The 26,138-nt window shown below is 41.5% G+C and overlaps 1 protein-coding gene across 1 annotated transcript in view; it reads left to right on the top strand.

The window, feature by feature from the left end:
• Positions 1-6,358: 6,358 nt before the first annotated feature.
• LOC138371238 (tripartite motif containing 13-like) overlaps positions 6,359-26,138 on the top strand; it is a 66,806-nt gene continuing 47,026 nt past the window's right edge. Inside the window, exon 1 of the mRNA XM_069336055.1 lies at positions 6,359-6,596. The gene's annotated coding sequence lies outside the window, so the exon portion shown is untranslated. The remainder of the gene's footprint in view (positions 6,597-26,138) is intronic.

The following is a 26,138-nucleotide window of genomic DNA, read 5'->3' as shown; positions in this document are numbered from 1 at the left end:
TAGTTATAAATGCAGATAAAGCCAAATACGAGTATAGGAAACGAAGAAATATGGCCCACTGCCTTTTGACGAAAGGCGGTGGAGTTTCTGATGGGGAAGGAAGAGACAATTGTGCATCGCGTCCCGCAGGCGCGGTGCGGCCAGCCTGGGTGGCATAAAAGGCGCACGAAGTCAGGTCTCGCTCTCACTCCCACTCCCGTCCCGGACCACGATTCAAGAAGCGCCCACCCTCCTCCCCCTTTCTGCTGGCTGCCAGTTTTCACGGTCCTGACTATGTCAGTCGTTGTTCCTCACGTTTTCCTCCCGTTTCACTGGGGATGGGTGGGGGGGGGGGGGGGTGCAGCGCCCGTCCCCAAGTGTTCCGCTGTCCGCAGCTACTACTTTGACTTTACTGCCATTCTACTAGTAAGCCCTACCTTGTCAGGTAATTCCTTCCTTGGCGGCTCGGCCTCTGGCCTGGGGTTATTTTCTTCTCCAAATACATATTCAGGCTTCCCCAGTCACTATGTTTTTCTGCCGCCTGATTATTCTCCAGCTAGGGTTTCCCTTATGTTATGTTGTTCACTTTGGTGTCCTGTTATACTTAGAATTAGATTTGTTACATTCGCCTCACTGCTAATTCTAGACATTAGGACATTAGGTTTCTGCAGAGTTGGTTACTAGGCTATAAGATTACGTTTTTACTACGGGTGTACAATTTAAGATGTTTTGTGTACTTTGCCTTAGCCACGGCTATGTTATACATTTGTTAAGTCCTATTTAAAAGCCTGTTTTACTTCTTCAGAATTATTTATCATGTCAATAAAATTACGCCCCCAAGGCTTGGTGTCTTCCTTCCCCTGATCAGAAAATAACACTTACTCTAAATGGTGTGGAACTGAGCCGTGTTCAGAAGTACAAGTATCTGGGCATGTATGTTGGATACACATGTGAGAGTAAAAATGCTGAAATAAATCATATCAGCACCTTATGTAAAGCCCGTCTGCATCCTCTGAAAGCACTGGCTTTTTCTGGTAAAGGTGTTGGGGTACCTATCTTGCGGATGTTATACATAAGCACTGCTCGGTCCCTGATAGACTACGCAGCACCCATATTGTCTTACACAGGCCAAGGCAGAATTAAAAAAATAGAGCTGATACAGAACGAGGCTATGAGGATTATTCTTGGATGTCAAAGAAATGCAATGATTGAAATAATGAGAATGTAATTAAATTTACAGAGTGTGTGTGATAGAGTCCGTGACATTAACACTAGAGTATCTATTCGTTTCATGTGGAGAAAAGGAGGGAATAAGCTGTTTGAGAGCGTTCAGACCTGCTTGAGTGACGTACACACATCCAGGAAACTGAGGGAGACACGCTACACGAGAGGATTAGCTCATGACCTCGGGGGAATACGACGTACTTGACTGCTGTAAACCCTCTCGACAGTGTAATATGTCTGCTCCCTGGAAAGTACAGAAAATAGACGTCGAAATTGTACCCCTCAAGGTGAAAAAGCTTCATCATGAACCGGGGCAATTACGGTGTTTGTATGGAAGCATGATATCTCGGTTACCAAGAGGCAACAGTTTACATGTATATTGCGACGGGTCGGTGGCGGAGGATGGCAGGGCCGGGTGTGGTGTCCTAATAAGGGATTATACGGAGTTTGGGACTGTGGACAGGATAATTGAACTCCGGCTTAGTAATTATATATCATCCACACAAGCTGAACTGCAGGTCATTCTGGCGTGTTTGGAGGAAGTACGTCATGACGACAAAAATGTTTTTGTATTTGTCGATAGCCGAGGAGCACTGGAGTCCTTAAACAGTCGAAACCCAGTCTTCATGTCTATAGTTGAGGACTGTAAGAGAAGAATAACTGAGATACAGCTGAAAGGTTATAGTGTGAAATTCATGTGGATTCCATCTCATGTTGGAATAGTGCTCAACGAGGTGGCGGATGACTTGGCCAAACGTGCCACATCAAAACCACAAGTTGACATTGAATGTGAATTCACAATGAGACAAATAAGAAGCAAAATCAGAAATATTCAGGCACAGGCAGGAGTGGAGAGGAGAGAGATAATGTATGAGAGAAGTCAAACCATGCAACACTACATGTATGTGAGTCAAAACACCCATTTCACTTATGGTAAAAGGAGAAATGCTTGGAGTGACTCTGTGTACATGCGGCTCAGGCTTGGGTACAAATATTACTGGGAATATGGGATAGATGTTCATGATAATGACACGAAGTGTAAACTATGTGGTATGTTAAGGTCTCACACCCTTGCCCATTATGTTCTTGATTGTCCGTTGATTAATGTATATAGAAACACTGAGATAAGGACTGTTCCTGAACAAATAGCCTGGATGTGTCACAACGGAAAGGTTGATGATATTCTTGAGAGATATAAGAATTTTGCACCAAGATTGTAATGTTTTGTTGAATTATCTGCAGGTGTCTTGCAAATTGTCTATACAGTATACCTAGGTCATAAAAGTATTTGTGTGTACGTCTGATACCATACTACTTGTGAAGGAGGAAATGTATATGTTTACCTCTCAGAATGTTTGGTAATATGTTTATTTGTGATGTGTGTCTATGTATATATTAACACGTTGTACTGAATGGGGTGAGAATAGCTTGAGCTACCTCATCCCTTTGTGTGTATTTTACCTCAATAAACTTATTTCAATTTCAATTCAATTTCAATCCCACAGACTTAGACACATGTATGGCTGTGAAACTGTGTATGGCTGACTCCATACACAGTTTCAAATGTAGATATGATAGAGCCCAGTAGGCTCAGGAATCTGTACACCAGTTGATTGACAGTTGAGAGGCGGGACCAAAGAGCCAAAGCTCAACCCCCGCAAGCACAATTAGGTGAATACATATTAACACATATCTCTCAGGCAGCTATCCAAACCTCTCTTCTCCTTTCACCAGTCAGCCCGGCAGATGTTGTGTCCAACATACACTCACTAAAAACCGAGGCAGGGAACATCAGTGAAATTCCGTCCATTGTATACAAGAGCGCCTCCCATGCCCTTGCGCCACCTATAGCTCTTTTGTTCAACAAATCCATAGAGTGTCATACCTTCCCTGATATCCTTAAAAAAGCAGGAGTAACGCCAGTTCATAAAGGAGGTAATTCGGCGGACATAAACAATTATAGACCAACATCAAACCTACCAATATTATCAAAAATATTTGAAAAAATTATCTACAAACAGCTCTATTCCTACCTCGTAAAATTCGACATACTCAGCCCCTGCCAGTTTGACTTCCGGTCCCACAAGAGCACCAATGATGCAATCATTAATCTCCTTGACGTAATCTACTCAGCCCTTGACAAAAATGAATTTCTGATTGGACTCTTCATTGACCTAAGAAAAGCCTTTGATACTGTTAATCACAATTACCTCTTACATAAACTCCATCATTATGGAATCAGAGGCCTTGCTCTGGACTATATCCTATCTTAGTGACAGACACCAATATGTAACCATCAATGATACAACCTCTTCCACTCTACCAATAACCGTTGGAGTGCCACAGGGCAGCATCTTAGGACCTCTTCTATTTCTTATATATATCAATGATCTGCCTAATGTCTCTAATATTCTTAAACCTATACTGTTTGCTGATGATACTATACCTCATCTATTCAGACTCCAACCCACATACACTAAACAATGTTGTGAATAATAAAGTTAAAAAAGTCTACTTATGGATGTCAACTAACAAACTAACACTAAACATAGAAAAGACCTACTACATCTTATTTGGAAGCAAATCATCGAATGCAATTCAGCTACAGATAGACAACATTAACATTAGTAATAAAAATGATGGAAAGTTTCTTGACCTATTCCTAGACAAGAGACTCAACTTCAGCACCCACATTCAACACATAACTAAGAAAGTCTCTAAAACAGTTGGTATACTCTCTAAAATCAGATATTATGTTCCTAACTCTGCTCTCCTCTCACTATATTATGCACTAATCTATCCCTATCTGAATTATGGTATCTGTGCATGGGGGTCAGCCACTGCAAACCACCTCATGCCCATCATCAACCAGCAAAAATCTGCTATCAGAATTATAACAAACTCTGCTTTCAGACAACACTCAGCTCCCTTGTTTAAATCCCTAAACTTGCTAAATATTAACTCCCTCCACACATTCTCTTGTGTCAACTACATTTACAAAACCCTGTTCTTAAATGCAAATTCTGCTCTGAAACTCTCCCCGGACAGATGTAATAGGACCCATTATCACCACACCAGAAATAAATATCTCTTTGATATCCTGTTATAAATATATATGTGGGTGTGGGGCTTCTATGGGTACTGGTACTATTAAGGGGTAAGGGTAGTTAGAAGACAAGAGTATCAAATATGGGAGAGCTAAAAGGCCCGGCCCCCAAAATAAACTATCCACAGTAGTAATAACTTGCTACTAGACCATATATGTTAGTCTAAGGGTTGATCAATGCGCTCCCACATAGGAAGAAGGGATACTCTGTAATTCATGTACTTATTTATTAACCCCTTAACAACCCCCCCCCCCCATATACACTCACACCAATAACAATAATAATAATAACTTTACCACACTATCTTACGTTAAAAGCCTTGGTCCACTTAGGCAGGATACAAGGTTTACACTAATAACAAGCTAGGGTAAAGTACTACTGGATAAGCACTGAAGCTGGATGCAGCTTAGGGTAGGGAAACCACGTGGGACCCTAATACAAAACACAACACTTAGGGGTACCCAAAACACTGGCAAATACTACCCCCAGGTCTCACCAATCGTTACTACCAGAGTAGGTACACTTAATAATGCCACGTACTTAACTTAAGGATACAGGAACTTCAGGTAAGGGAAATAAGTAAGAGGAGAAGGGAGAAGAGTAGGGGTGCAGCCACAGAGTAGGTCTCGTCCGCACGAACACCAGCCAGAGAAGAGAGCTCCTAGCGACCAGCTGGCCTCCCTCATGTCGTGGTGCCGGAAGGAGCCTAATTGATCGTGCAGCTAAGCACATTAAAGATCTTCCCCTATGCAATGTATTGTTACTTTACAAATGATTAGAAAGTATTAGTAAGCAAAGTTGGTGCCTATGTTATTATTTAATAATCAACCCCCAGCTCAGTCTTTAAATGCTCTTTGAGAAACAACAATAGTCTTAAGTCTGGCAGGGAAGATACAAACAATTGCCGCTAGTGATGCACCCAACTGTACTACCAGAAAGTTTAATAGCTCAATTTTGACCTCTGGTTTCCACTGGAGAACCCAGGGTCGTAACATATCCCCAGGGTCAAACTTAATCTGTGTAAACACTCTATGCAAATAAAGGGACCCAGTCTATGGAACTCACTCCCTATTGAATTGAAAAGCTGTCCAACTTTTGCCCCATTCAAAAACAAAACCAAAAAGTACCTAATTTCATCTTCGTAGTTTCCCACAATGAGCTTTAAATTTGCTTTGTATCTAGTGTTACCAAATCTCCCAATCTTTATGTACTTAATCCAAACAACTCTCTCATTGTGTTCATTGCTGTCTTCTTTTTATGTGCTTTTGTGCAAGCTATATACTGTAATGTGCCTACTAATTTTTGTTAACTACCATTCAAGCTGTCATTGCAATCAATCTGAGCTACCTATGTGCCTTAATATACCTACAAATTTTTCTCATCTTATTTTTTTTCTTGCTATGTATCTGTTATCATTTTTATAAATTTTGCTAGTATTTACCTACTTAAAATTTTCTTAGATTTATATATATATATATACAAGAAGGTACATGGACCTGCCCGAAACGCTGCGCGTACTAGTGGCTTTACAAGAATGTAATTACTATGCTATGTATCCTCACAATCCCAATGTACCTTCTTGTATATAAATAAATAAATAAATAAATATATAACACTGCAAACCAGCATGACAGGGCGGAGCTCATCGAAACCTTTCAAATACTAAACAATTTGGACGATGTCGATCTGGACACTTTCTTCAAAAGGTCAGATTCTCGGGTTCGAGCTCAACAAGCCTCAATGTAGGACAGAAAACAGAAGATGCTCTTTCACCCGTATGGTTGTAAACCCGTAGAACAGCCTACCCGCCAGAGAGTAGGTAAGGTAAACGCCAAATCTGTACTGGGTTTAAAATACAGATAGAAAAGATCGTCCAGGCAAATGGGTAGAACCTTTAACAAGCCGCCAGCTTCCTGTCCTCGTTGAGGCCACCAATATTAGTGGCTTTCAGGTAAATTAAACTTCAGCAAAGATCAGTAACCAAAGAAAATGGGAAGAGCTACGTGGCGAGTAAGCGAGCGAGCGAGTGACGTCATCATAACAAAGGTTGCTATAGACGTCTCCACGACTCGTGAAGTTCGCCTGTCTTAAAGACCTGTGTCCACAATACCCGCCAAATTGTCCCTCCCACAGTACTCTCAGGACACTTATGGCAGTGTAAGTGTGTGGTGAGGCCACACCACTGAAGACATTGAGGATATACCACGAGGGAGAGACAAAACTGTTGAAGGAAGGAGTCACTGGCGCCACCTGACCACCTTGTTCCTCGCACTCTCATCATCCACCGTAAGTACTGGAGTACTTTCTGCTCCTCCATTGTCTTACACCTCAACATGCAATTGTTGGGGTGTGGAAATAGGCCTATGGCATTGTTGGGGTGTGGACATTGGTCTATCGAATATGATAATTTTTATAATAATAATAATACGAAAATCCACTGGGACTGTGTGGTGTTGCAAACCAACAACCAAGGCATTGCCAGTCGCATACTCTACCACTGTACCACCACTGACTTCCTAAAAGTTTTATAATCGGATTTCTACTGATAACACAGGAAGTCTGTGATATCCTGATATCACAGGAAGTCCTGAAGCCAGTCCAAATTTTATGTAAGACCCCTAAGCACTCAGGTGAAGGATAAAGTACTGTAGTTCAACACTGTATGCACAACTTCAGATACACAGAAAATCACACTAAGGTGATATACATCAATGAACAATCCACTGAGGCTATGAGGTAATGCAAACATTGCAGGTTTGCCTCATCTCACAGCCCGAGTGAATTTTCTCATTGATGTATATCACTTTTGTGTGATTTTCCGTGTGTAAATAATAATAATAATATTATTATTATTTATTCAAAAGATTGTGTGTACAAAGAACATAAGAGTATTGTTCAATGAAGAGACAGGAGTTACATATACTAATGAAGCTACTATTATGCAAAGCGTTTCGGGCAAAAATTATTAATAATATAAAAATTGTTTAATTAATGTTGTGACGAGGTAAAACACTTAATACTATTAGAGTAGTAAGCTAACAAAATGAGAGTGTTCCAGGAAAATAAAAAATTAATACAAAGAAGGTGATACTTAAGGATGACAATTATAGACTATTACATTATGGAGTCAGAAGTTCTAGCAACAGTACAGTAGTTTATTTGCATTAATTATAGAATGGAAATACAAGTTGTAATTTAGAAAAGCAAGTGAACTGCTCCTCACAACATTTTTTTTTTAACAAATCAGAACATAGAGTAACATACTATAATTTAAGGTTAATGGGGCCAACACTTACAAATAACGAAGATCATAAAGGACACGAGTAAACACTTTATCAAAGAAATGCATGAAATTAGATGACATTAAATGTTGACAGTAAATATAGAAATTAAATGAGTAATACAGTGTGTCCTCGGCTATGGGGCATAGCCGATTTATTCCAGTGTGGAATTCGTTCCATCCGTTCGGCCCCAGCAACGCCCTTTCCCCTCCCCCCCCCCCCCAAAAAAAAATACAATCACATTAATGCATATGCCAGTACACATTTGCCTTATGAAAAATTTAAATAACAAAGAATGTATATTGAAATGAAATAAATTGATATGGCACGTTGCAGTACTGTACTTACCTTACCAGTTGAGTTGTAATTACCTAAATGCAATTACCTAAGTGTAGTTACAAGATGAGAGCTATGCTCGTGGTGTCCCATCTTCCCAGCACTCTTTGTCATACATATCACGCTTTGAAATTACTGATGGTTTTGGCCTCCACCACCTCACCTAATTTATTCCAATTGTCTACCACTCTGTTTACAAAAGTGAATTTTCTTATATTTCTCTGGCAGCTTTGTTTCGTTAGTTTAAATCTATGACCTCTTGTTCTTGAAGTTCCGGGTCTCAGGAATTCTTCCCTGTCAATTTTATCGATTCCTGTTACTATTTTGTACTTGGTGATCATATCACCTCTTTTTCTTCTATCTTCTAGTTTTTCATATTTAATGCCTCTAACCTCTCCTCATAGCTCTTGTCCGGTCCGTCTAATTACCACAAGCTACACAAGCTTCACAAAGCTTCAGAAAGCTTATGTTAGTAATGAATAAATATGATATATTTACTCATTATAATGTTGGTGCTGAATGTACAACATGAGAAAACATAATTTTAATCTGAAAAAGTATATTTTTATTAAGAAATTAGACAAAAATAAAGAGCTGGTGACGCCAAATAAAGTCGACGATCCAAGCGTCGGTTAGGTTAGGTTAGGTTAGGTTTGGTTAGGTTAGGTTAGGTTAGGTTAGGTCAGCCTAACCTAACATATCATATTTATTCATTACAAACGTATTGCCAGGAAGCTTTGTGAAGCTTGTGTAGCTTGTGGTAATTAGACAGACCCCTCTTGTCCTTTACTTCTGGGAGCCACTTAGTGGCATGTCTTTGCACCTTTTCCAGTTTGTTGATGTGCTTCGTAAGTTATGGGCACCATACAACTGCCTCATATTCCAGCTTTGGTCTTACAAAAGTCGTGAACAATTTCTTTAGTATTTCACCATCCATGTATTTAAAAGCAATTTTGAAATTAGAAAGTGTAGCATAGGCACCTTGCACAATGTTCTTAATGTGGTCCTCAGGTGACGGTTTTCTATCTAGAACCACCCCTAGATCCCTTTCTTTGTCAGAATTCTTTAAAGATTTCTCACATAATTTATAGGTTGTGTAGGGTCGATGTTCTCCAAATCCTCATTCCATAACATGGCATTTATTCACGTTAAATTCCATTTGCAAAGTATTGCTCCATATACTTATTTTGTCCAGATCTTCTTGAAGGGCATGACAATCATCTAGGTTTCTTATTCTTCCTATTATCTTAGCATCATCAGCAAACATGTTCATATAATTCTGTATTCCATCTGGTAGATCGTTTATGTAAACAATAAACATTACCGGTCCAAGAACTAAACCCTATGGTACTCCACTTGGGACATTTCTCCAATCCGACACATTGCCTTTGATTACGGCCCTCATTTTTCTATCAGTTAGGAAATTTTTCACCCATGTTAGAAGCTTACCTGTCACCCCTCCAATATATTCATTTCCAGAACAACCTCTTATGTGAAACTGTCAAAAGCCTTTTTTAGGTCCAGATAGATGCAGTCAACCCAACCATCTCTTTCCTGTAAAATCTCTGTGGCTCGATCATAGAAACCGAGTAAATTCGTTACACAGGATCTTCCAGATTGAAAAACATACTGTCTGTCTGATATTATATTGTTTTTGTCCAGGTGTTCTACCCATTTAGTTTTAATTATTTTTTCCAATATTTTGACAATTACAATTGTTAATGATACAGGTCTATAATTGAGGGGGGTCTTCCCTGCTGCCACTTATGTAGATTGGAATGATGTTAGCCTTTTTCCACACATCAGCTACAACTCCTGTAAACAGGGATGCCTGAAAAATCAGTTGAAGTGGAATGCTGAGCTCAGGTGCACATTCTCTCAGAACCCAGGGTGAAACTCCATCTGGACCAACTGCTTTGTTCTTACTTAGCTCCTTGAGCATTTTTTCCACTTCGTTTCTAGACACCTCTATGTGCTCTGTTGTTCTCTGGAATTCTTATTGTGTCTGGTTCCCTGAAGATTTCATTTTGTACAAACACACTTTGAAACTTTTCGTTTAATGTTTCACACGTTTCTTTTTCTTTTTCCGTGAATCTATTTCCCATTTTCAACCTCTGAATATTATCCTTTACCCTGCAATTTGTTGTTTATGAATTTATAGAATAGACCTGGTTCTGTTTTGCATTTGTCCACAATTTCTTTTTCAAAATTTTTTTCTTCCTCTCTCCTCACTGACGTGTAGTTGTTTCTCGCATCTTTGTATCGCTTGTATGTTTGGGGGTTTGGCCTCTTGCTATATTGATTCCATTTTTGTGTCTTTTGGTCTCTGGCCCTCTCACAATTTCTGTCAAACCAATCCTGTTTCCTAGTTGTGTATCTCTGCTTTGGTATAATTTTTTTTGTGCCTTTATCATATATTTCACAAAACTTGACATACATCTCATTTACTTCCTTGCCTAGCAGCAAGTCTGTCCAATTATACTCACTAAAAAAAATGTCTAAGGTCGCCATAGTGTCCTCTCCTGAAGTCAGCTTTTTCAACTGCTTCAACCTCCTTATTTTCTACCAGATTATAACGCATTGCATAGTTTATTCCCAAAAAGACATGGTCACTTTTACCCAAGGGAGGAAGGTACTGAATATCAAATATCTCTTCCTCCTTCCTGGTTAATATAAAATCTAGCATGGAGGGAACGTCTGTGGGATATTTGGGGCTTGAATCTGATTATTTAAATATTAATGTAGTAAATTAAATTGCGAAGGACCACCCGCTTTTATAGTAAAGAGGGAAACTGAGAATTTCTGATCATTAAATAATTCCTAGATAAAACCAGTAACTATGGATAAAAATACTAGAATTTATGATCATAGAAATAATTAATGGGCTGTATTATTAAATGAATCAAACCCTCAAGCACCTACATTGGGGGGTTATTACTGGAGGTAAGTACGTCCAGGAATTAGTGTGGTTCGTTCACTAATTCAATTAATAATAATCTAATCCTATAAAAATTATATTGAAACTGCTATCATTACCATAGATGGAAACATAGATTATGAGTATAGCAATGAGAGTTACAGTAAACCACATATTAATCCTGAGGGATTCTGCACATAAGAAATTGCAATAGAATCATGAAAGAAAATATAGTCTTAGCTTAATGATGATTTCTTTAGACAAGCCATGGAAGTTCCTCTTATTCTCTGGACTCGGTCGGCTGACGAAAGGGACGGATTAATATGGGAGAAGGCGGCATGGAGAGTTCCTCTCTTGTGCTGCAAGACAAATATGTACAGTAGTAACTAATTTAACTACTAAATCTATATTCAAGAAATTGAGAGTTACAGGTGACAGAATTTAATCACCTGTTATTAGATGTTATCGTGCGTCATAACGGACAATCACCCAGCTACCATTAAACTTTTACCTGATGCATCACATAAAGGACTATACTTAGCTGTGGGCACTGTATAAGTATTAAGATTGCCGTGCTTCGCGTCCCAGGCTCCGGTTTGACCTATCCTGGATAGTGACGCGCTTCGCTGGCCGGTCACGTGTCGTCAAGAACCAGGTTAAAAGGTTCCTTATTTGACACCAGCACTAGCTGAAGATATTATCTGCAAGGTTATTCACGCCTCACAGTGGCGACTTTCATCTGAGGATGGATAACGTCTGCCCTAGTGGCTGGACAATGGCGTCTCCTTGTGAGTACGGAATACGCAGGTCTGCCTCTGAGCGGCTCTCCGCGTGTACTGAGTTGGGCTTCCTCTACCCACGCTGCATCCGCGTTCATAAAACAAATTATTGTCACGAACATTAATATTTCTCGCATTTACGCTTGAAACGTTGAAGACTGGACGGGTTTATTATTTAGAGGAGGAAATTATTATTATTTACCAATTTAAGAATAGTAAATATATAAGGGAGAGGAATTAATGTCTCCCCATGGCATTCACTGGTGACGTTAACGTTATTACGAGATAGACGCTATGACTCCAACGCTCTATTCGGCATTTAGTTGGAAGTCAATTCATCTGCAATTAGTTATCATACAGAATGCCTTAGGTATAGAGAATCGTGTTTAATTCTCACATACATTGGATATAATGTGTTTACTGTAAGGAAATCTGACGCAATACTGGCGTCAGGTGACGTGAGACTCCTAGCCTACTGCTCAGATGAAATTATTAGTACATGAGAATTCTACGTGTTGTTAATTTTACTTACTACAATAATTAGTATTGTTAGTAATAAGTAATGAGAATACAACAGTGTTGTATTCGGTGTTGGAAATATCCAACATAACTCCGGGGGGAGGATTCTAGGGTCGTAGTGTACTGTGTTGTACTGACCTATCCCGAAGTGATATTAAGATTAGTACATTAGTATGTTAATATGTTAGTATGTTGGTACACACATAACGAACGTCCCGGATTGATCAAGGACTTACAAGAACTTAAGTCTTGCTAATTACATGTAAATGAAACATGTTACTTATAGCCTACACAATAATTAAAGAATTGCTCTTAGTTGAGAACTATAATAGGCTTGTAGTTTCCCTTAGTGGAAACATGTGTTAAATATTGAAACATTAAATGATTAAGTTATCGGTAATCAGGAACACTCTAAAGCTCACAATAAACTCAACAACTAGGGTCGCAGTGACATGTAATGGTGTATTACGTAGCTGCTGAATCGTAGGCAAACTCAGAATAAGTTCCTAAGAACTGATAACACTATTGTATGATTATACAGTAAAGTATTATTAGTCCTTCAAGATCAAGGAGACTATGACACTACAGTAAGGTCACTGTCTAGGGTCGCTGTGACTTGTAACTATTGGGTTACTAGACAATAACATCACGCAGTATCACGATCACCCCAAATTCAAATGAGGAAATTGAATTTAATGTGCACTGCCGTGCAGTAGTCATTCTGACTGATGGTACAAATAATTTGCTAACTAGCTAAAATAATAGAAAAGTAGAGAACTGAAAAGTTTATTCATTAAAATCAAGGAAAATTCTGAGTCGACAGTGAGATTAGCAGCCTAGTCATTCTGACTTATGAGCTAATTAAATGGCAGCTCATAGGCTTGACACTGTAAACTGGTTAATACGAAATCACCTTTACATGAATTTGAGTTTATTAAATCAGTCTCTATAAGTATAGTCAACTGTAATTAATGGTGAGTACAGATTAGGCTAGTACTCAGTTGACACTACTAAAGTCCCTAAGCCTACCTAAATAAATGGTTTGAATTTCTAACCTACCTAAGTAAGGGACTAAGCTAATTGTGAGCAAAGTACTCGAATTAAGATTGTGAGCAGTATTGAGCTCATTAACAGGTCGAGCTATATTGAACTCGTGAATATGGTGAGCTACAGTGAGCTCGTTAGCAGTGCTAACAGGGTGAGTTACATTGAACTCGTCAACAGTGTTGACTGGGTGAGCTACAGTGAGCTCGTTAACAGTGTTAACAGGGTGAGCTACAGTGAGCTCGTTAGCAGTGCTAACAGGGTGAGTTACAGTGAACTCGTCAACAGTGTTGACAGGGTGAGCTACAGTGAGCTCGTTAGCAGTGCTAACAGGGTGAGTTACATTGAACTCGTCAACAGTGTTGACAGGGTGAGCTACAGTGAGCTCGTTAGCAGTGCTAACAGGGTGAGTTGCAGTGAACTCGTCAACAGTGTTGACAGGGTGAGCTACAGTGAGCTCGTTAGCAGTGCTAACAGGGTGAGTTGCAGTGAACTCGTCAACAGTGTTGACAGGGTGAGCTCGTTAGCAGTGCTAACAGGGTGAGTTGCAGTGAACTCGTCAACAGTGATGACAGGGTGAGCTACAGTGAGCTCGTTAGCAGTGCTAACAGGGTGAGTTGCAGTGAACTCGTCAACAGTGTTGACAGGGTGAGCTACAGTGAGCTCGTTAGCAGTGCTAACAGGGTGAGTTGCAGTGAACTCGTCAACAGTGTTGACAGGGTGAGCTACAGTGAGCTCGTTAGCAGTGCTAACAGGGTGAGTTGCAGTGAACTCGTCAACAGTGTTGACAGGGTGAGCTACAGTGAGCTCGTTAGCAGTGCTAACAGGGTGAGTTACAGTGAACTCGTCAACAGTGTTGACAGGGTGAGCTACAGTGAGCTCGTTAGCAGTGCTAACAGGGTGAGTTGCAGTGAACTCGTCAACAGTGTTGACAGGGTGAGCTACAGTGAGCTCGTTAGCAGTGCTAACAGGGTGAGTTCAGTGAACTCGAATTAACGAGGTGGAGTTTTGCATTATTCAATTATCATGGCGAGCAATATTAAGCTCGTACGCATGGGGAACAAGCACTCATATTATTACGTTAATTCTAAGGTGAGCTATATTAAGCTCAGGAAGCATGTTAATTAACAATGCTAATGTTTAACGATAATGCATTAAACATATTAGTTCTCTGTAAATTCGCTTACATATTAGTAAGTTTGCAAGTTTGTTCGTGCTGCGTTCCTACACTAAATAAGCAGAAACGAAAGAAAAACAACTCAAACAATTAATGCAAGTATTTATCACTAACTCTTAGTGCAGAAAACATGGTATTAAGAAGGTTTTCTTGGCAAACCTTTAAGTGCAAGTATAGTGGACCAGTGGTCCTAGTGAATTTGTAATTACTGAAGTTGCTTGATGACTTCATAGAATTACTAAATTCAGGAAATGCCAGTGGCATTAAGTGCTAGATTCTCTAGCCTAACATTATTAATTACCTAGGGGGTACTAGATTCTCTAGCCCAACATTACAATTTAACTAGGAAGACTGAGTGTGGTCAATTACTACTTGTCGAGAATAATTCTAGGTCTGCAGTGAATTCAATGGTTTGGTCGTTGTGACTTGTACTTGTTTGAGTACGGACCATTGGTTTTCACTGAGAGCTATGAAACATCTCGGCGAGTATCAATTGCACTACATTCAATCTGAGTTTATTACTCAGCTGTGTTTTTCCTTTTAGCTTGCTGCTGGAGAATTGATTTACTGCTGACTAATTTATTATTATTGGCAGGTTTAGGCTTGTTCACATTCAGAACTTTACCAGTAAGTAAGTAGCCACCTGCAGATTGGAGCATATTCATTCCCAATCGTTTAACATGTCCAGTTATGAACTGGTAATAGTAGTCGGTTCCTACTAGTACATTTACATTGTTAAGGCGGTCAGACGTTAACTTGTTGTCGGCCAAATTAATTTCACGTTCCTGCAGGAAGTGGGCTGTGTACCCCAGACCCTTAATATTTAAGTCTAAAGGTATTTGATCTACAACAATGGCTTGGACAGCCTTGGCATGACTACCTAGTCGTACAAGCGGTTGAACTACTGTGTATTCATGGGTTCCTCGATTTATCATGGACCCTGACAAGTTTAATTTTACCTGTCCTATTGGTTGTAAATTAAGTGCCTCTGCTGCCCTTTGAGTAATGAAAGTTCTCTGGGAACCTTGATCAAATAGTCCACGTATGGTGATCTTGGTTCCTCTGTTCTTCACTTGAAGTTGGACAGTAGGCAGGGCAGCATCCACTTGAGATGCTTGTGTAGTTACGCTGTACACATCTCGCACCTTGCAGCACTCTACTGGTGTAGATTCTCTACGTCCTATTCTAGGATTGACATAATTAGTCCTAACTAATTTGCACAGTGCAGCATGATGCTTGCCCCTTCTACACCTATTGCAGGTGTTCAGTGGGGTGTCACAGCTGTTAACATTATGTGGTTTGAGACACCTAGTACATTTATGTAACTGTTTGAGTCGTCTGACTCTTGTGTCTCTATTAGGATAATTAGTACATTTGTACAGAGAATGTTTTTGATTGCAAAACAAGCACATTCCCCATCCTATAGTTCGTTTAGGGGTTACCGTTTTAGGTAAAACAGTATTTGCAGGTTGTGATGGTTTTGCTGTTTGCATTTGCTTATTATTTATTCTCTTGGGAGTACTTGGTGTACTCTGGGGAACCATTAACAGGTTCTTGGGAGTGCTCTTTGGACTATTAGGTCTCTTAGGAGCACCTGTGGAGTTATTAGCAGTGCTCTTTGGACTATTAGGTCTCTTAGGAGCACCTGTGGGACTCTTAGGTCTCACTGATGAATCAGTATTTGACTGATTCTGGTTACATGGGTTATTAGCACCTTTGTTACCTAGTGACAGTGTCACTTTAGGAGTTTCAGGCAAGGAAACTGATGTAGGTACAGTTTTGGTGCATTCAGATTTAGCATTAATTGCTTGGTCTGCTGTATGATTGCTCATATTATGCAAACCTGTAAATATATCCTGCATTGACAGGGTATTACCATTCTGGCATACATATAGTTTATTAAGTGTGTCACCAGACAATTTTCTCTGGATGATAATTTTAGTCATCCACTCAGTAGTTGGGTGATCCACCTCTTTACTGAAAGAATTTATCAGTGACTCAAGCTGGAAACTAAAGGCTTGTAAAGAGTCAATTGATTGCTCTGGTGAAGATAAATTTAATAATTGGTGCACAAGGTTTATAATAGTCTTCTCATTGTTAGCACTTACTTTAGAAGGCTGTTGTGAGCAATTGTGACCATTACTTGTGTTGCTTAAGGCTTCTTGTTTAGCCTCAGCTTTGATTACAGCTTTGACTGCTGCTGCAGCATTAGCTTTATCATTTTCTGGTTCAGATTCACTGATTATTGCAGCTTCACTTGTTTCATCTGCAGCTTCACTTGTTTCTCTGGATTCTGGTGTTAGGCTAGTTAATTCAGTAGCCTTATGTATTGAACTTATAGAATCCAAGGAACATTGAGAAGAGTGGTCTGAAATTTGATCAGACTCTGTAAACAAATCATCACATGAAGCGGTATTAGATGAGAGGTTAGAAAATGAAGGTTGAACTTCAGTTGTTGATCCTGTATAGTGATCAGCATTGATTAGAGGATTCTCCTCGTCTTGAGGTAGTTCAGGTATTTCATCTGAACTGAGTGTTAACTTGGATACAGGTCTATTAATGATCTGATCCACCCACTCGGGAATATCTTGTCTCGCAAGCACCTCCTTATATCGGTCTAACCTGGTTTGAACAGAATGTTCATAGTTATCGAGATCAGATTCTGTCAGACGTAAGTGGTCTGAGACAGTATGACCGACTTGGAGTAAATTCCTGTGGGACTCGATCACAGTCTTTACATGATCATATTTTTGGATGGCGTACCTTATGTAACTTGCTAGTCTATAGACGTCACCTGGGTCAGTTTCGACACAGAAATGACATTTCATAAGCAGTTTTCCTAAGGGACGTTGAAGAGCTGTCAAGAATCTTGCATTCCTTTCTAAAGGATTCATTCTTGCGGTAAATTGAGCCTGATAGGGCTTATGTAGCTAGTGGTATAGCTATAGTCTGCTCCTTGATGCAGAGCAGGTATAATTATTGACAGCCTGATAGGGCTTATGTAGCTAGTGGTATAGCTATGGTGTCTGCTCCTTGATGTAGAGCAGGTATAAGTAATGACAGCCTGATAGGGCTTATGTAGCTAGTGGTATAGCTATAGTCTGCTCCTTGATGCAGAGCAGGTATAAGTATTGACAGCCTGATAGGGCTTATGTAGCTAGTGGTATAGCTATGGTGTCTGCTCCTTGATGTAGAGCAGGTATAAGTAATGACAGCCTGATAGGGCTTATGTAGCTAGTGGTATAGCTATAGTCTGCTCCTTGATGCAGAGCAGGTATAATTATTGACAGCCTGATAGGGCTTATGTAGCTAGTGGTATAGCTATGGTGTCTGCTCCTTGATGTAGAGCAGGTATAAGTAATGACAGCCTGATAGGGCTTATGTAGCTAGTGGTATAGCTATAGTCTGCTCCTTGATGCAGAGCAGGTATAAGTATTGACAGCCTGATATTTCTTGAGGCTGGTTGTAATTTACCTCATTTAGAGGTTAGCTACCTACCTAATAATAAGCAACTAAGATTTGAGTGGTACCTTGGTCTCACTACAGGTGTTCCTCAGCTTAGCTCTTCTAAATCAGCCTCGGATGGGTAGTTGACTTACAGTAACACTCAAAGACATACATAGAAATATGCAATAAAATAATTACACAATAAATGGTTAATCCCACCCTTGATAGGGTCAGCACAAAAGAATAATATATGTGTCACTAACTAGCTCAAGCCTAGTCGTGAGAATTTCTACTTGAGAAACTACAACTATATTTAGTCTGTGCTTGTGCCAGATTCAACACAATCACAGCCTAAATTGCTACCTACCTAAGGTTGGCAAAGATTATATTATGGTGCAGTAATGTGCAAATAATTGTGCTGTGTTTTTGGGTTTTTTGGTATTTTATATAATATACACTTGTGTAATTATGTGTATAAGAAATTAAATGAACACAAAGGAATTAATTGTGTTTGGCAAGTATTCTACTGCCGTAAATATTATCTAACTCCTGAATGTACTCCTAATTATGGAATAAAATATTATCAGGGTTAGTAATGATTAACTAGTATGAGATCAGTAATTTATATTAGTATACTGGATCCCTAAATGTTAATGATCCACTGACTTGAGTGAATCAGTAATTATAACATGGATTCAGGCTATAATGGACAGTCTGCTGACAGCCATATATTGAAACATTGGTATAGCCTAAATGGTTAACACTTAATTGGTGTTAGTGATTAATATAAGGTTATGAGCTGTTGCTCTTGGTGACCTAAAGATTCTACTTCAGTATGAAGTGTAGGTCTAAATGTTGTGGGTAATTGGTTATGACCCACTAAAGCTATGTATAAGGTAGCTATGTTAGTGTGATCTAGACTAACTGATGTGTTACACTGTTAGTTGACACAATTAATTAAACAGTTAGTCTAGCTTCTGTCACACAATGATTAGTTATTAATGGTTAATATTTTAATTATAGATTTAATGCCTATCTGGTTCGATAAGGGCCATAATGAGGGATATTTGGGGCTTGAATCTGATTATTTAAATATTAATGTAGTAAATTAAATTACGAAGGACCACCCGCTTTTATAGTAAAGAGGGAAACTGAGAATTTCTGATCATTAAATAATTCCTAGATGAAACCAGTAACTATGGATAAAAATACTAGAATTTATGATCATAGAAATAATTAATGGGCTGTATTATTAAATGAATCAAACCCTCAAGCACCTACATTGGGGGGTTATTACTGGAGGTAAGTACGTCCAGGAATTAGTGTGGTTCGTTCACTAATTCAATTAATAATAATCTAATCCTATAAAAATTATATTGAAACTGCTATCATTACCATAGATGGAAACATAGATTATGAGTATAGCAATGAGAGTTACAGTAAACCACATATTAATCCTGAGGGATTCTGCACATAAGAAATTGCAATAGAATCATGAAAGAAAATATAGTCTTAGCTTAATGATGATTCCTTTAGACAAGCCATGGAAGTTCCTCTTATTCTCTGGACTCGGTCGGCTGACGAAAGGGACGGATTAATATGGGAGAAGACGGCATGGAGAGTTCCTCTCTCGTGCTGCAAGACAAATATGTACAGTAGTAACTAATTTAACTACTAAATCTATATTCAAGAAATTGAGAGTTACAGGTGACAGAATTTAATCACCTGTTATTAGATGTTATCGTGCGTCATAACGGACAATCACCCAGCTACCATTAAACTTTTACCTGATGCATCACATAAAGGAATATACTTAGCTGTGGGCACTGTATAAGTATTAAGATTGCCGTGCTTCGCGTCCCAGGCTCCGGTTTGACCTATCCTGGATAGTGACGCGCTTCGCTGGCCGGTCACGTGTCGTCAAGAACCAGGTTAAAAGGTTCCTTATTTGACACCAGCACTAGCTGAAGATATTATCTGCAAGGTTATTCACGCCTCACAGTGGCGACTTTCATCTGAGGATGGATAACGTCTGCCCTAGTGGCTGGACAATTTCGTCTCCTTGTGAGTACGGAATACGCAGGTCTGCCTCTGAGCGGCTCTCCACGTGTACTGAGTTGGCCTTCCTCTACCCACACCGCATCCGCGTTCATAAAACAAATTATTGTCACGAACATTAATATTTCTCGCATTTACGCTTGAAACGTTGAAGACTGGACGGGTTTATTATTTAGAGGAGGAAATTATTATTATTTACCAATTTAAGAATAGTAAATATATAAGGGAGAGGAATTAATGTCTCCCCATGGCATTCACTGGTGACGTTAACGTTATTACGAGATAGACGCTATGACTCCAACGCTCTATTCGGCATTTAGTTGGAAGTCAATTCATCTGCAATTAGTTATCATACAGAATGCCTTAGGTATAGAGAATCGTGTTTAATTCTCACATACATTGGATATAATGTGTTTACTGTAAGGAAATCTGACGCAATACTGGCGTCAGGTGACGTGAGACTCCTAGCCTACTGCACAGATGAAATTATTAGTACATGAGAATTCTACGTGTTGTTAATTTTACTTACTACAATAATTAGTATTGTTAGTAATAAGTAATGAGAATACAACAGTGTTGTATTCGGTGTTGGAAATATCCAACAACGTCCCCTTCCCTCATCCTCGTAGCTTGTTTAACATGTTGATACAAGAATGTTTCCAGGATGAGGTCTACAAATCTACTGGTCCAAAAATCCTCTGTTCTAGCTTTGTATGCTTCCCAGTATATGGATTTTAAGTTGAAGTTGCTGACTATCAAAAGTCGTGATCTATATTTATCCGCTCTTACTATAAACTCTCTCATTATTGTTATAAGACCCTCTCGTTCACTATCTAGCTCCCCCTTTGTCCATGTGTTGCATGGCGGTGGACTATGTGCATTTATGATCATTAGTTTATCATCCTCATAGGAGATCTCTAATGCTATTACGTCAACTTCTCGTGGATTGGCAATCATTATTTCGTTCACCATTAGGTGTACTTTCACCAGCACAGCAACGCCACCGCCTTTCCTAATTTTTCTGTCCCGTCTCCAAATTGAGTAGCCTCTTGGGAATATGACCTCATTTAAAATAACATCTTCAAGTTATGTCTCCGTGAGTGCAACAATGTCTGGTGTCTGAAGCTGTATTACATCACTTAACTCCAGTATCTTTGATCTTACTCCATCTACATTGGTGTATACTATTTTCAGGAACATGTTCCCCCTCTCCTAATTCATCACTACCCCTCTCTCTAGCAATTTTGTTGGGTTGCCTTTTTGTACCATTTTACAGGCCTGCCTTCCCTTATCAATTTGTAGAAAAAAGAATTGATTTCTTCTTCATTTCTGCTCTCATTTAGTTTTTTACCTCTATGAGGTTTAGTTTCAGCTTCTCTCTGTCTTCTCTTGAAAGATCTCGTCTTAACAATCACACTTTCCCATCCTCATCACTTTGTAATTTTCTAGCATTCCTTAGTACTTCTTCCATCTATTTGGCACCGTTTAGGGTGATCCTCAAAGATCGATCTTTCCCTTTTACGTACCTGCCTATTCTCCTGTAGTCGCAGACATTCTATGGTAGTAAGACCTTCCACGAGGCCAACAATTTTATCTACTACTTTTGCTTCTTCTACAGCTCTTTCTGACCTAGATATTATCTTTTCTTTGCAACCAAAAATTATCAGGGACTTGCTCCGATCAACTGTGTTTTGTACCAACTTTGGGTTAGATGCCAATTCCTTCCTCATCTCCAGCCTAATGTTTGTTTTATCTTGGTTGCTGCAGTGTTTGGCTTCCTTTACTGCTTCTTCAATTTTTTCCTTCTCCTTGGCCACTTGTGCATAGGTTAGTTGCATATCCTTCTTGCACTGTTCTATTCCCTGTGTAACTTCCTCCATCTGTGCTGACAAAAGCTGTTTCTCCTGTTGAATTTCCTTACTTAACCTATTGTAGTCATTTATGTTTAAATTTGCTTCTTCCAAAGCTATTTTTTAAGAGTTTATTTTCCTCTTCCATGGCTTTGCAATTTGTTTCCAATTGAGTCTTGTCCTTGCACAAGTCTTTCACTAAACCCTCAAGACATAAAACTTTGCTACACAACTAGTCATTACTTTCTTTCAATTTACTGATTATTTCTACATGAGAGTTCACTATGGTATCTAATTTTGCCAACTTGTTGTGTAGACTGCTTATATCAATGCTTTCTTCATTGAATCCCCCAAAATCAAACTCTGTTTTTCCTCTTGCTGGCGGCCATCTTGAATATTCTTGTCTGCACTAGAACACTAGGGTAACTTTGAGTTGTGTAGTGCAAACTTTGTTAGTCTCAATATCCTGAGAGTGCCACACATATGATATCAATATAAATTGTTTAAAGAACAGTAACTTTTCTAACAAATGTACATTATACACTACAGTCTGTACATAAAGTACAGACCACTAGAATCACACTACTGCAGTATACATATATCACTTAAACTACACTTTGTACATTTAGTGTCATTAGAACTGTGCTGTACAGCTCAATTGGTACTCTCAGGTAAGTTATGGCTAGTGCTGGGTGCTGGTCCAGTTGCCTGGGCATCCTCAGAAGGTGAGTCCTTGCTAGTGCTGGGTGCTGGTCCAGTTGCCTGGGCATCCTCGGAAGGTGAGTCCTTGCTAGTGCTGGGTGCTGGTCCAGTTGCCTGGGCATCCTCGGAAGGTGAGTCCTTGCTAGTGCTGGGTGCTGGTCCAGTTGCCTGGGCATCCTCGGAAGGTGAGTCCTTGCTAGTGCTGGGTTCTGGTCCAGTTGCCTGGGCATCCTTGGAAGGTGAGTCCTTGCTAGTGCTGGGTGCTGGTCTAGTTGCCTGGACATCCTCGGAAGGTGAGTCCTTGCTAGTGCTGGGTGCTGGTCCAGTTGCCTGGGCATCCTTGGAAGGTGAGTCCTTGCTAGTGCTGGGTGCTGGTCTAGTTGCCTGGACATCCTCGGAAGGTGAGTCCTTGCTAGTGCTGGGTGCTGGTCCAGTTGCCTGGGCATCCTCAGGTGTGTCCTTGCTAGTGCTGGGTGCTGTTCCTGTAGGCCTTCTGTGAAATCATACCAAAAACTTTTGAATCATAGTTTGTCTCTTTGTTGTGCCAACCACAAAGATATTATAATATCTTTCATGTCCTTTAGGTGCCGGTAATAATCTGTCAGCTCTTCATTATCAGTTACAGCAACCAAATCAAGCAGATCATTAACCTTTTGCAATGATGCAGCATATGGAATAGATAACACACTATCATCTTCCTCTTCAACATCCTCATCATTATTACCAGTAACTGACTAGATAATCTCATCATCAGCTAATTCACCATAACCTGGATCATCAGCATCATTATCTAACCATGCATTCACATCAGAAAATTGCACATCTTCCTCACCTGCATCTCTGAATGTCTCAAAAATCACATTATCAAAGCCCTCAAAATCATAGTAATCTTTGTCTTCATTCTAACTAGGTACCGGACTCAGAATTTTATTCCATGCATTCTTTAATGTGGTGACCTTCAACTTGCTCCATTCTTTGGCCTAGTTGTAAATTGCATCCTTAATTGAATATTTCTTGAAGTTTTCTATTGTTCTACTAACCTTTGTATCCTTATTAGTCACTGTGCTGCTCGGGCTCAAAATATGGCAACCCCCCCTGTGTGCAGGAAATAAATTCTTGGCTTTTTCTGGGGGGAGCCCCGCCGGCTCCCCGGAGCTTTACCGGCTGATATGCTAATGTCAGACTTTGGCATCAGTCATGTGTATGGAGTTCTAGGGCCTACCGGGGACCACGGCCAGAACCTGGCCCCCTCAGAGAGGCAAGGGGAGCAATGGCCTATAGAAACCCCCGTGTGGTTGGAAGCATTCTATGTCTGCCATCGACCGGGTCAAGCATCCAGAAAGGTAAGCATTCCAAAACAAACCCCTATTCTGGTGAAAATTGCTACCTAAAGCCAAACTAGTGGATAGAACTCTTCAACAGAAAACATGGAAACTAGTATGACGTCATACGTCACCGCGCCGCTGTCTGCGCAGCTCCCCCCTCCCCGGGAGGGGGAAGGGGGAGCCCCAGACCTCCCACGCCGACTATCCACCCATCAGTTCTTCGGCTGATGCTATAGGCAACGGTTATGTGCTCCGGCTCCAGTGGTTGTTTCAGCACTGTACCTAGAGTGTGGTGTCTGTTTTCTAGGTGGTGCGTGAGCCGGGAGTGATTCTCCAGTACTCGGGCTGCATGCGCCTAGGGTTCCCTTCCCTAGGTGCCCTGTAAGTACTGCCCTTGGGGCCACCTTCCACAAGTTCCTTGGGTCCTGCCCCTGCTTGGCCGTTTACTGCTTGGTTTTCGGCCACTCTTTGTGTGCTCGAGTGTTCTGTCTCCCTTGTTCGCCTTAGGGTAGGGGGCAGTTTGCACTGGTAGGGGCGCAGGGTGCTGTGTAGCTTGTCTTTACCAATCATAGCGGCCGGCTCTGTTCCGCTTGGGTACGCTGTCCTCTTGCGGGGTTTTCTTTTTCTTTTTGTTTATCTACCTGGTGGGGGGGGGGGGGGTCTGCCTTCGTTCTTGCCCCTTGTGTCCCTTGTGTTCTGAGTATTTTCTGGTGGTACCCCCTGCTAGGTCCCCGTGAGTTTACACGTCCCAGGGGTTCAGCTCTTAGAAAGTTGTTTGGTAGCTTTGGGTGCCAGTTAGCAGTACCCTGCCTGGGATTACCTGAGCGCGAGTCCTCTTATAGTAAACGCTCGGGACCCTGGGAAACCCCTGGGGGCGCGCGGGTCCGATGGATGTGACCCCAGAGTCCCCCCCTCGCTTCCAGCGAGTTTGAGGGTTGCTTTCGCCCTTTGTCTCTGGGTGACTCTCTGTTTTGCCTCCGTCTGCTGCCTGTGGGGTCGGTGACACCTTCGACCCGGAGTCCTGCGAGTTTGGTTGCTCGTTGTGGCTTGGTTACCCGGTTGTGCTAACGAAGCGGGTGCGGGCAGCAGGGGCGTTGCACTTAAGCCTTGGTGGTGGCAACGTTCTCGTGGTTTCCTCCCCGGGAGCCCCGGGGCTGCCCCGTTGTAGTTCGTTTTGGGACTTGGGGGTGTTGGTTGCTTCGGTTCCATCCACGCCCCCTTGTCTTTCCCCTGGATCACCCTTCCTGCCTGCGTCCGGTTCCTTACCATCTGTAGGTTCGGGGCGGGGTTTTTGGTGGTGTTGAGACTCGGGCAGTCTCGGGGAATTCCCCTTCCGGGGTAGTGACGGGGGCATTTGAGCCTGTTCCTCCAGCCGTGTTGTATGAATCTGCCAGTGGGCTCCCTTCCTTAGTGTTTTCACGGCTACCCCGGTTTTCTGGTACGGCCGGGGCTTTGGGGGAACGGCTCGGCCCCGGGGCCTGTCGTGTTGGTTCCCGGGGCTGGGGAGGGGCTGACTTGGGGGGCCTTGGCCCCGTTGGACCCCGTGGGTTTTTTTTATCCCCCTCTAGGCGGGGCTTGTGGTTACGCGGAGTGGGGTCTTTCCTCCCCACTCGCCGTACATGCTGTTGGGCGTCGGCCCCTCCCCGGGCTCGGTTCCTTGGCCTTTGAGTCGGTTGGTTCCGTCCTGTGGGTGGATGTTTCCTCCCACCCCTTTTTGGGATGGTGTTTTTGTCATGTTTCCCCGTTCGATGGGGTTCTGCGTGACTTCTGATCTCGGGTGCGCCTGCGTGTGCCTTCGGGACTAGTGTTGGCTTCTGTGTTCTCGAGGGTACGGGAAGGTTTTTCGCTACTTCCCGCATTATTGGAACGTCTGTCGGCTCCTCTTCCTTGTCGCCCTGTTGGGCTACTTGTCGCCCTGTTGGGCTACTTGTCGCCCTGTTGGGCTACTTGTCGCCCTGTTGGGCTACTTGTCGCCCTGTTGGGCTACTTGTCGCCCGGTTGGGCTGCGTGTCGCCCGGTTGGGCTGCGTGTCGCCCGGTTGGGCTGCTTGTCGCCCGGTTGGGCTGCTTGTCGCCCGGTTGGGCTGCTTGTCGCCCGGTTGGGCTGCTTGTCGCCCGGTTGGGTTCCTTTTTGCGCTCTTTGCTTCTTTGGCCGGTTTTATTGTTCCTGCTTCCTCTTTTGGCTACTTTTCTCGTGCAGTAGTCCTGGCTGGCGTCTTCCCACAGAGAGGGTGTGCGGTTCGGCCAGCGTGTTATGCGCATGCGCCGTGGAGTTTGTTTTGGTCTGGGCGGTGTTTCAGTGCTGGTGTTTTGCGCCCTTTTTGCTACAGTGCTTCGCCTCTCGTTCTTCTCCCTGGCTGCGGTATGTGCCCCTTCGCGCCAGGGGTGTCCTGG

Source organism: Procambarus clarkii, chromosome 35 (assembly GCF_040958095.1).
Source record: "Procambarus clarkii isolate CNS0578487 chromosome 35, FALCON_Pclarkii_2.0, whole genome shotgun sequence".
In the NCBI taxonomy this organism is placed as follows: Eukaryota; Metazoa; Arthropoda; class Malacostraca; order Decapoda; family Cambaridae; genus Procambarus; species Procambarus clarkii.
Note: the sequence above shows the minus strand (reverse complement) of the source record. Positions and strands in the feature narration are given on the sequence as shown.